Source organism: Apteryx mantelli, chromosome 8 (genome assembly GCF_036417845.1).
Source record: "Apteryx mantelli isolate bAptMan1 chromosome 8, bAptMan1.hap1, whole genome shotgun sequence".
NCBI lineage: Eukaryota > Metazoa > Chordata > Aves > Apterygiformes > Apterygidae > Apteryx > Apteryx mantelli.
Genome location: NC_089985.1, coordinates 3082047 through 3095093, shown reverse-complemented (window position 1 = coordinate 3095093; position 13047 = coordinate 3082047).

Sequence of the window (13047 nt, the reverse complement as noted above, 5' to 3'; positions counted from 1 at the left end):
TATCGAACAACCATGCTCCTGCCTTGCAACAGCCTCACACTGCTAGTGCCAAGGTGTGAGGACAGCTGGTGTAGGCTTGCGGAGGGGAGGCAAGGGAGCCGGGCACTCGTGCTGGGGGCTGTCCTAGGCATGCGGAGGCAACCTCTGCCTTCCCAGTGCTCTTCCTCTGAGCCCTGCTTGGTGGGGGAGCCTTGAAGCAGGGTGGCACACCCTCGCCAATTTCGAACCACCCAGGTCACGTTCGAATCTGCCACGCCACACCCAGGTCACGTTCGAATCTCCCACGTCACACCCAGGTCACGTTCGAAACTCCCACGTCACACCCACGTCACGTTCGAAACTCCCACGTCACACCCACGTCACGTTCGAATATTCACGTCACACCCACGTCACGTTCGAAACACCCACGTCACACCCACGTCACTTTCGAATCTCCCACGTCACACCCGCCTCGCCTTCGAAGCACATATCGAACAACCATGCTCCTCCCTTGCAACAGCCTCACACTGCTAGTGCCAAGGAGTGAGGACAGCTGCTGTAGGCTTGCGGAGGGGAGGCAAGGGAGCCGGGCACTCGTGCTGGGGGCTGTCCTAGGCATGCGGAGGCAACCTCTGCCTTCCCAGTGCTCTTGCCTCTGAGCCCTGCTTGGTGGGGGAGCCTTGAAGCAGGGTGGCACACCCACGCCAATTTCGAACCACCCAGGTCACGTTCGAATCTGCCACGCCACACCCAGGTCACGTTCGAATCTCCCACGTCACACCCAGGTCACGTTCGAAACTCCCACGTCACACCCACGTCACGTTCGAATATTCACGTCACACCCACGTCACGTTCGAAACACCCACGTCACGCCCACGTCACTTTCGAATCTCCCACGTCACACCCACCTTGCCTTCGAAGCACATATGGAACAACCATGCTCCTGCTTTGCAACAGCCTCACACTGCTAGTGCCAAGGAGTGAGGACAGCTGGTGTAGGCTTGCGGAGGGGAGGCAAGGGAGCCGGGCACTCGTGCTGGGGGCTGTCCTAGGCATGCGGAGGCAACCTCTGCCTTCCCAGTGCTCTTGCCTCTGAGCCCTGCTTGGTGGGGGAGCCTTGAAGCAGGGTGGCACACCCACGCCAATTTCGAACCACTCAGGTCACGTTCGAATCTCCCACGTCACACCCACGTCACGCCCACGTCACACCCACGTCACGTTCGAATATTCACGTCACACCCACGTCACGTTCGAATTTCCCACGTCACACCCACGTCACGTTCGAATCTCCCACGTCACGCCCACGTCACGTTCGGATCTCCCACGTCACACCCACGTCACACCCACGTCACGTTCGAATCACCCACGTCACGCCCACGTCACTTTCGAATATTCTACATCACGCCCACGTCACGTTCGGATCTCCCACGTCACGCCCACGTCACGCCCACGTCACGCCCACGTCACGTTAGAATCTCCCACGTCACACCCACGTCACGTTCGAAACACACACGTCACAACCACGTCACGTTCGAATATCTTACGTCACGCCCACGTCACGCTCACGTCACGTTCGAATCTCCCACGTCACACCCACGTCACGTTCGAATCTCCCACGTCACACCCACGTCACGTTCGAATCTCCCACGTCACGCGCACGTCACGTTCGAATCTCCCACGTCACACCCACCTCGCCTTCGAAGCACATATCGAACAACCATGCTCCTCCCTTGCAACAGCCTCACACTGCTAGTGCCAAGGAGTGAGGACAGCTGCTGTAGGCTTGCGGAGGGGAGGCAAGGGAGCCGGGCACTCGTGCTGGGGGCTGTCCTAGACATGCGGAGGCAACCTCTGCCTTCCCAGTGCTCTTGCCTCTGAGCCCTGCTTGGTGGGGGAGCCTTGAAGCAGGGTGGCACACCCACGCCAATTTCGAACCACCCAGGTCACGTTCGAATCTGCCACGCCACACCCAGGTCACGTTCGAATCTCCCACGTCACACCCAGGTCACGTTCGAAACTCCCACGTCACACCCACGTCACGTTCGAATATTCACGTCACACCCACGTCACGTTCGAATCTCCCACGTCACACCCCCGTCACGTTCGAATCACACACGTCACACCCACGTTACGCCCACGTCACGGTCGAATCACCCACGTCACGCCCACGTAACGTTCCAAACACCCACGTAACACCCACGACACGTTCGAATCACCCATGTCACACCCACGTCACGTTCGAATCACCACGTCACACCCACGACATGTTCGAATCACCCACGTCACACCCACGTCACGTTCGAATCTCCCACGTCATACCCACGTCACACCCACGTCACGTTCCAATCACCCACGTCACGCCCACGTCACGTTCGAATCTCCCACGTCACAACCACCTCACGTTCGAATCTCCCACGTCACACCCACGTCACGTTCTAAGCACCCACGTCACACCCACGTCACGTTCGAATCTCCCACGTCACACCCACTTCACGTTCGAATCTCCCACGTCACAACCACCTCACGTTCGAATCTGCCACGTCACACCCAAGGCACGTTCGAATCTCCCACGTCACACCCACGTCACGTTCGAATATTCACGTCACACCCACGTCACGTTCGAATCTCCTACGTCACGCGCACGTCACGTTCGAATATCCTACGTCACGCCCACGTCACGTTCGAATCTCCCACGTCACAACCACCTCACGTTCGAATCTGCCACGTCACACCCAAGGCACGTTCGAATCTCCCACGTCACACCCACGTCACGTTCGAATATTCACGTCACACCCACGTCACTTTCGAATCTCCCACGTCACGCGCACGTCACGTTCGAATATCCTACGTCACGCCCACGTCACGCCCACGTCACGTTCGAATCTGCCACGTCACACCCACGTCACGTTCGAATCTCCCACGTCACAACCACCTCACGTTCGAATCTGCCACGTCACACCCAAGGCACGTTCGAATCTCCCACGTCACACCCACGTCACGTTCGAATCTCCCACGTCACACCCACGTCACTTTCGAATCTCCCACGTCACACCCACCTCGCCTTCGAAGCACATATCGAACAACCATGCTCCTGCCTTGCAACAGCCTCACACTGCTAGTGCCAAGGTGTGAGGACAGCTGGTGTAGGCTTGCGGAGGGGAGGCAAGGGAGCCGGGCACTCGTGCTGGGGGCTGTCCTAGGCATGCGGAGGCAACCTCTGCCTTCCCAGTGCTCTTCCTCTGAGCCCTGCTTGGTGGGGGAGCCTTGAAGCAGGGTGGCACACCCTCGCCAATTTCGAACCACCCAGGTCACGTTCGAATCTGCCACGCCACACCCAGGTCACGTTCGAATCTCCCACGTCACACCCAGGTCACGTTCGAAACTCCCACGTCACACCCACGTCACGTTCGAAACTCCCACGTCACACCCACGTCACGTTCGAATATTCACGTCACACCCACGTCACGTTCGAAACACCCACGTCACACCCACGTCACTTTCGAATCTCCCACGTCACACCCGCCTCGCCTTCGAAGCACATATCGAACAACCATGCTCCTCCCTTGCAACAGCCTCACACTGCTAGTGCCAAGGAGTGAGGACAGCTGCTGTAGGCTTGCGGAGGGGAGGCAAGGGAGCCGGGCACTCGTGCTGGGGGCTGTCCTAGGCATGCGGAGGCAACCTCTGCCTTCCCAGTGCTCTTGCCTCTGAGCCCTGCTTGGTGGGGGAGCCTTGAAGCAGGGTGGCACACCCACGCCAATTTCGAACCACCCAGGTCACGTTCGAATCTGCCACGCCACACCCAGGTCACGTTCGAATCTCCCACGTCACACCCAGGTCACGTTCGAAACTCCCACGTCACACCCACGTCACGTTCGAATATTCACGTCACACCCACGTCACGTTCGAAACACCCACGTCACGCCCACGTCACTTTCGAATCTCCCACGTCACACCCACCTTGCCTTCGAAGCACATATGGAACAACCATGCTCCTGCTTTGCAACAGCCTCACACTGCTAGTGCCAAGGAGTGAGGACAGCTGGTGTAGGCTTGCGGAGGGGAGGCAAGGGAGCCGGGCACTCGTGCTGGGGGCTGTCCTAGGCATGCGGAGGCAACCTCTGCCTTCCCAGTGCTCTTGCCTCTGAGCCCTGCTTGGTGGGGGAGCCTTGAAGCAGGGTGGCACACCCACGCCAATTTCGAACCACTCAGGTCACGTTCGAATCTCCCACGTCACACCCACGTCACGCCCACGTCACACCCACGTCACGTTCGAATTTCCCACGTCACACCCACGTCAAGTTCGAATCTCCCTCGTCACACCCACGTCACGTTCGAATCTCCCACGTCACGCGCACGTCACGTTCGAATCTCCCACGTCACACCCACCTCGCCTTCGAAGCACATATCGAACAACCATGCTCCTCCCTTGCAACAGCCTCACACTGCTAGTGCCAAGGAGTGAGGACAGCTGCTGTAGGCTTGCGGAGGGGAGGCAAGGGAGCCGGGCACTCGTGCTGGGGGCTGTCCTAGGCATGCGGAGGCAACCTCTGCCTTCCCAGTGCTCTTGCCTCTGAGCCCTGCTTGGTGGGGGAGCCTTGAAGCAGGGTGGCACACCCTCGCCAATTTCGAACCACCCACGTCACGTTCGAATCTGCCACGTCACACCCACGTCACGTTCGAATCTCCCACGTCACACACACGTCACACCCACGTCACGATCGAACCTCCCACGTCACGCCAAAGTCACGTTCGAATTTCCCACGTCACACACACGTCACTTTCGAATCTCCCACGTCACGCCCACGTCACGTTCGAAGCTCCCACGTCACACCCACGTCACGTTCGAATCACCCACGTCACACCCACGTCACGTTCGAATCTCCCACGTCACACCCACGTCACGTTCGAATTTCCCACGTCACACCCACGTCACGTTCGAATCACCCACGTCACACCCACGTCACGTTTGAATCTCCCACGTCACGCCCACGTTACCTTCGAATCTCCACGTCATACCCACGTCACGTTCGAATCTCCCGCGTCACACCCACGTCACGTTCGAATCACCCACGTCACGCCCACGTCACGTTCGAATCTCCCACGTCACGCCCACGTCACACCCACGCCACGTTCGAATTTCCCACGTCACACCCACGTCACGTTCGAATCACTCACGTCACACCCACGTCACGTTCGAAACACCCACGTCACACCCACGTCACATTCGAATCTCCGACGTCACACCCACGTCACGTTCGAATTACCCACGTCACACCCACGCCACGTTCGAATCTCCCACGTCACGCCCACGTCACGTTCGAATCTCCCACGTCACACCCACGTCACGTTCGAATCTCCCACGTCACACCCACCTCGCCTTCGAAGCACATATCGAACAACCATGCTCCTCCCTTGCAACAGCCTCACACTGCTAGTGCCAAGGTGTGAGGACAGCTGGTGTAGGCTTGCGGAGGGGAGGCAAGGGAGCCGGGCACTCGTGCTGGGGGCTGTCCTAGGCATGCGGAGGCAATCTCTGCCTTCCCAGTGCTCTTGCCTCTGAGCCCTGCTTGGTGGGGGAGCCTTGAAGTAGGGTGGCACACCCTCGCCAATTTCGAACCACCCAGGTCACGTTCGAATCTGCCACGTCACACCCACGTCACGTTCGAATCACCCACGTCACACCCACGTCACACCCACGTCACGTTCGAACCTCCCACGTCACGCCCACGTCAAGTTCGAATCTCCCACGTCAAACCCACCTCACGTTCGAATTACCCATGTCACACCCACGTCACGTTCGAATCACCCACGTCACGCCCACGTCACACCCACGTCACGTTCGAATCTCCCACGTCACGCCCACGTCACGTTCGAATCTCCCACGTCACACCCACGTCACGTTCGAAACTCCCACGTCACACCCACGTCACGTTCGAATCTCCCACGTCACACCCACGTCACGTTCGAATTACACACGTCACGCCCACGTCACATTCGAATCTCCCACGTCACACCCACGTCACGTTCGAATCTCCCACGTCACACCCACGTCACGTTCGAATTACACACGTCACGCCCAGGTCACGTTCGAATTACACACGTCACGCCCACATCACATTCGAATCTCCCACGTCACACCCACGTCACGTTCGAATTACACACGTCACGTTCGAATCTCCCACGTCACATCCACGTCACGTTCGAATTACACACCTCACGCCCACGTCACATTCGAATCTCCCACGTCACACCCACGTCACGTTCTAATCTCCCACGTCACACCCACGTCACGTTCGAATTACACACGTTACGCCCACGTCACATTGGAATCTCCCACGTCACACCCACGTCACGTTCGAAACTCCCACGTCACACCCACGTCACGTTCGAATCTCCCACGTCACACCCACGTCACGTTCGAATTACACACGTCACGCCCACATCACGTTCGAATTACACACGTCACACCCACATCACATTCGAATCTCCCACGTCACACCCACGTCACGTTCGAATCTCCCACGTCACGTTCGAATCACCCACGTCACGCCCACGTCACATTCGAATCTCCCACGTCACACCCACGTCACGTTCGAAACTCCCACGTCACACCCACGTCACGTTCGAATTACACACGTCACGCCCACGTCACATTCGAATCTCCCACGTCACACCCACGTCACGTTCGAAACTCCCACGTCACACCCACGTCACGTTCGAATCTCCCACGTCACACCCACGTCACGTTCGAATTACACACGTCACGCCCACGTCACATTCGAATCTCCCACGTCACACCCACCTCACGTTCGAAAATCCCACGTCACACCCACGTCAAGTTCTAATCTCCCACGTCACGCCCACATCACGTTCGAATTACACACGTCACGCCCACATCACATTCGAATCTCCCACGTCACACCCACGTCACGTTCGAATCTCCCAGGTCACGTTCGAATCACCCACGTCACGCCCACGTCACGTTCGAATCTCCCACGTCACACCCACGTCACGTTCGAATCTCCCACGTCACACCCACGTCACGTTCGAATTACACACGTCACGCCCACGTCACATTCGAATTTCCCACGTCACACCCACGTCACGTTCGAAACTCCCACGTCACACCCACGTCACGTTCGAAACTCCCACGTCACACCCACGTCACGTTCGAATCTCCCACGTCACGCCCACGTCACGTTCGAACCTCCCACGTCACGCCCACGTCACATTCGAATCTCCCACGTCACACCCACGTCACGTTCGAATCTCCCACGTCACGTTCGAATCACCCACGTCACGCCCACGTCACGTTCGAATCTCCCACGTCACACCCAGGTCACGTTCGAATCTCCCACGTCACGTTCGAATCTCCCACGTCACACCCACGTCACGTTCTAAGCACCCACGTCACACCCACGTCACGTTCGAATCTCCCACGTCACACCCACTTCACGTTCGAATCTCCCACGTCACAACCACCTCACGTTCGAATCTGCCACGTCACACCCAAGGCACGTTCGAATCTCCCACGTCACACCCACGTCACGTTCGAATCTCCCACGTCACGCGCACGTCACGTTCGAATATCCTACGTCACGCCCACGTCACATTCGAATCTCCCACGTCACACCCACGTCACGTTCGAATCTGCCACGTCACACCCAGGTCACGTTCGAATCTCCCACGTCACGCCCACGTCACGTTCGAAACTCCCACGTGACACCCACTTCACACCCACCTCACGTTCGAAACACCCACGTCACACCCACGTCACGTTCGAATCTCCACGTCACGCCCACGTCACATTCGAATCTCCCACGTCACACCCACGTCACGTTCGAATCTCCCAGGTCACGTTCGAATCACCCACGTCACGCCCACGTCACGTTCGAACCTCCCACGTCACGCTCACGTCACGTTCGAACCTCCGACGTCACACCCACGTCACGTTCGAATTACCCACGTCACGCCCACGTCACATTCGAATCTCCCACGTCACACCCACGTCACGTTCGAATCTCCCACGTCACGTTCGAATCACCCACGTCACGCCCACGTCACGTTCGAATCTCCCACGTCACACCCACCTCACGTTCGAAACACCCACGTCACACCCACGCCACGTTCGAATCTCCCACGTCACACCCACGTCACGTTCGAATCTCCCACGTCACGTTCGAATCTCCCACGTCACGCCCACGTCACGTTCGAATCTCCCACCTCACACCCACGTCGCCTTCGAAGCACATATCGAACAACCATGCTCCTGCCTTGCAACAGCCTCACAGTGCTAGTGCCAAGGTGTGAGGACAGCTGGTGTAGGCTTGCGGAGGGGAGGCAAGGGAGCCGGGCACTCGTGCTGGGGGCTGTCCTAGGCATGCGGAGGCAACCTCTGCCTTCCCAGTGCTCTTGCCTCTGAGCCCTGCTTGGTGGGGGAGCCTTGAAGTAGGGTGGCACACCCTCGCCAATTTCGAACCACCCAGGTCACGTTCGAATCTGCCACGTCACACCCACGTCACGTTCGAATCACCCACGTCACACCCACGTCACACCCACGTCACGTTCGAACCTCCCACGTCACGCCCACGTCAAGTTCGAATCTCCCACGTCAAACCCACCTCACGTTCGAATTACCCATGTCACACCCACGTCACGTTCGAATCACCCACGTCACGCCCACGTCACACCCACGTCACGTTCGAATCTCCCACGTCACGCCCACGTCACGTTCGAATCTCCCACGTCACACCCACGTCACGTTCGAAACTCCCACGTCACACCCACGTCACGTTCGAATCTCCCACGTCACACCCACGTCACTTTCGAATCTCCCACGTCACACCCACGTCACGTTCGAATCTCCCACGTCACACCCACGTCACTTTCGAATCTCCCACGTCACACCCACCTCGCCTTCGAAGCACATATCGAACAACCATGCTCCTCCCTTGCAACAGCCTCACACTGCTAGTGCCAAGGTGTGAGGACAGCTGGTGTAGGCTTGCGGAGGGGAGGCAAGGGAGCCGGGCACTCGTGCTGGGGGCTGTCCTAGGCATGCGGAGGCAACCTCTGCCTTCCCAGTGCTCTTGCCTCTGAGCCCTGCTTGGTGGGGGAGCCTTGAAGCAGGGTGGCACACCCTCGCCAATTTCGAACCACCCAGGTCACGTTCGAATCTCCCAGGTCACACCCAGGTCACGTTCGAATCTCCCACGTCACACCCACGTCACGTTCGAATTACACACGTCACGCCCAGGTCACGTTCGAATTACACACGTCACGCCCACATCACATTCGAATCTCCCACGTCACACCCACGTCACGTTCGAATTACACACGTCACGTTCGAATCTCCCACGTCACATCCACGTCACGTTCGAATTACACACCTCACGCCCACGTCACATTCGAATCTCCCACGTCACACCCACGTCACGTTCTAATCTCCCACGTCACACCCACGTCACGTTCGAATTACACACGTTACGCCCACGTCACATTGGAATCTCCCACGTCACACCCACGTCACGTTCGAAACTCCGACGTCACACCCACGTCACGTTCGAATCTCCCACGTCACACCCACGTCACGTTCGAATTACACACGTCACGCCCACATCACGTTCGAATTACACACGTCACACCCACATCACATTCGAATCTCCCACGTCACACCCACGTCACGTTCGAATCTCCCACGTCACGTTCGAATCACCCACGTCACGCCCACGTCACATTCGAATCTCCCACGTCACACCCACGTCACGTTCGAAACTCCCACGTCACACCCACGTCACGTTCGAATTACACACGTCACGCCCACGTCACATTCGAATCTCCCACGTCACACCCACGTCACGTTCGAAACTCCCACGTCACACCCACGTCACGTTCGAATCTCCCACGTCACACCCACGTCACGTTCGAATTACACACGTCACGCCCACGTCACATTCGAATCTCCCACGTCACACCCACCTCACGTTCGAAAATCCCACGTCACACCCACGTCAAGTTCTAATCTCCCACGTCACGCCCACATCACGTTCGAATTACACACGTCACGCCCACATCACATTCGAATCTCCCACGTCACACCCACGTCACGTTCGAATCTCCCAGGTCACGTTCGAATCACCCACGTCACGCCCACGTCACGTTCGAATCTCCCACGTCACACCCACGTCACGATCGAACCTCCCACGTCACGCCCACGTCACTTTCGAATCTCCCACGTCACACCCACGTCACGTTCGAAACTCCCACGTCACACCCACGTCACGTTCGAAACTCCCACGTCACACCCACGTCACGTTCGAAACTCCCACGTCACACCCACGTCACGTTCTAATCTCCCACGTCACGCCCACGTCACGTTCGAACCTCCCACGTCACGCCCACGTCACATTCGAATCTCCCACGTCACACCCACGTCACGTTCGAATCTCCCACGTCACGTTCGAATCACCCACGTCACGCCCACGTCACGTTCGAATCTCCCACGTCACACCCAGGTCACGTTCGAATCTCCCACGTCACGTTCGAATCACCCACGTCACGCCCACGTCACGTTCCAAACACCCACGTCACACCCACGACACGTTCGAATCACCCATGTCACACCCACGTCACGTTCGAATCACCACGTCACACCCACGACATGTTCGAATCACCCACGTCACACCCACGTCACGTTCGAATCTCCCACGTCATACCCACGTCACACCCACGTCACGTTCCAATCACCCACGTCACGCCCACGTCACATTCGAATCTCCCACGTCACACCCACGTCACGTTCGAATCTCCCACGTCACGTTCGAACCTCCCACGTCACACCCACGTCACGTTCGAATATCCTACGTCACGCCCACGTCACGCCCACGTCACGTTCGAATCTCCCACGTCACACCCACGTCACGTTCTAAGCACCCACGTCACACCCACGTCACGTTCGAATCTCCCACGTCACACCCACTTCACGTTCGAATCTCCCACGTCACAACCACCTCACGTTCGAATCTGCCACGTCACACCCAAGGCACGTTCGAATCTCCCACGTCACGCCCACGTCACACCCACGCCACGTTCGAATTTCCCACGTCACACCCACGTCACGTTCGAATCACTCACGTCACACCCACGTCACGTTCGAAACACCCACGTCACACCCACGTCACTTTCGAATCTCCGACGTCACACCCACGTCACGTTCGAATTACCCACGTCACACCCACGCCACGTTCGAATCTCCCACGTCACGCCCACGTCACTTTCGAATCTCCCACGTCACACCCACGTCACGTTCGAATCTCCCACGTCACACCCACCTCGCCTTCGAAGCACATATCGAACAACCATGCTCCTCCCTTGCAACAGCCTCACACTGCTAGTGCCAAGGAGTGAGGACAGCTGCTGTAGGCTTGCGGAGGGGAGGCAAGGGAGCCGGGCACTCGTGCTGGGGGCTGTCCTAGGCATGCGGAGGCAATCTCTGCCTTCCCAGTGCTCTTGCCTCTGAGCCCTGCTTGGTGGGGGAGCCTTGAAGTAGGGTGGCACACCCTCGCCAATTTCGAACCACCCAGGTCACGTTCGAATCTGCCACGTCACACCCACGTCACGTTCGAATCACCCACGTCACACCCACGTCACACCCACGTCACGTTCGAACCTCCCACGTCACGCCCACGTCAAGTTCGAATCTCCCACGTCAAACCCACCTCACGTTCGAATTACCCATGTCACACCCACGTCACGTTCGAATCACCCACGTCACGCCCACGTCACACCCACGTCACGTTCGAATCTCCCACGTCACGCCCACGTCACGTTCGAATCTCCCACGTCACACCCACGTCACGTTCGAAACTCCCACGTCACACCCACGTCACGTTCGAATCTCCCACGTCACACCCACGTCACTTTCGAATCTCCCACGTCACACCCACGTCACGTTCGAATCTCCCACGTCACACCCACGTCACTTTCGAATCTCCCACGTCACACCCACCTCGCCTTCGAAGCACATATCGAACAACCATGCTCCTCCCTTGCAACAGCCTCACACTGCTAGTGCCAAGGTGTGAGGACAGCTGGTGTAGGCTTGCGGAGGGGAGGCAAGGGAGCCGGGCACTCGTGCTGGGGGCTGTCCTAGGCATGCGGAGGCAACCTCTGCCTTCCCAGTGCTCTTGCCTCTGAGCCCTGCTTGGTGGGGGAGCCTTGAAGCAGGGTGGCACACCCTCGCCAATTTCGAACCACCCAGGTCACGTTCGAATCTCCCAGGTCACACCCAGGTCACGTTCGAATCTCCCACGTCACACCCACGTCACGTTCGAATTACACACGTCACGCCCAGGTCACGTTCGAATTACACACGTCACGCCCACATCACATTCGAATCTCCCACGTCACACCCACGTCACGTTCGAATTACACACGTCACGTTCGAATCTCCCACGTCACATCCACGTCACGTTCGAATTACACACCTCACGCCCACGTCACATTCGAATCTCCCACGTCACACCCACGTCACGTTCTAATCTCCCACGTCACACCCACGTCACGTTCGAATTACACACGTTACGCCCACGTCACATTGGAATCTCCCACGTCACACCCACGTCACGTTCGAAACTCCGACGTCACACCCACGTCACGTTCGAATCTCCCACGTCACACCCACGTCACGTTCGAATTACACACGTCACGCCCACATCACGTTCGAATTACACACGTCACACCCACATCACATTCGAATCTCCCACGTCACACCCACGTCACGTTCGAATCTCCCACGTCACGTTCGAATCACCCACGTCACGCCCACGTCACATTCGAATCTCCCACGTCACACCCACGTCACGTTCGAAACTCCCACGTCACACCCACGTCACGTTCGAATTACACACGTCACGCCCACGTCACATTCGAATCTCCCACGTCACACCCACGTCACGTTCGAAACTCCCACGTCACACCCACGTCACGTTCGAATCTCCCACGTCACACCCACGTCACGTTCGAATTACACACGTCACGCCCACGTCACATTCGAATCTCCCACGT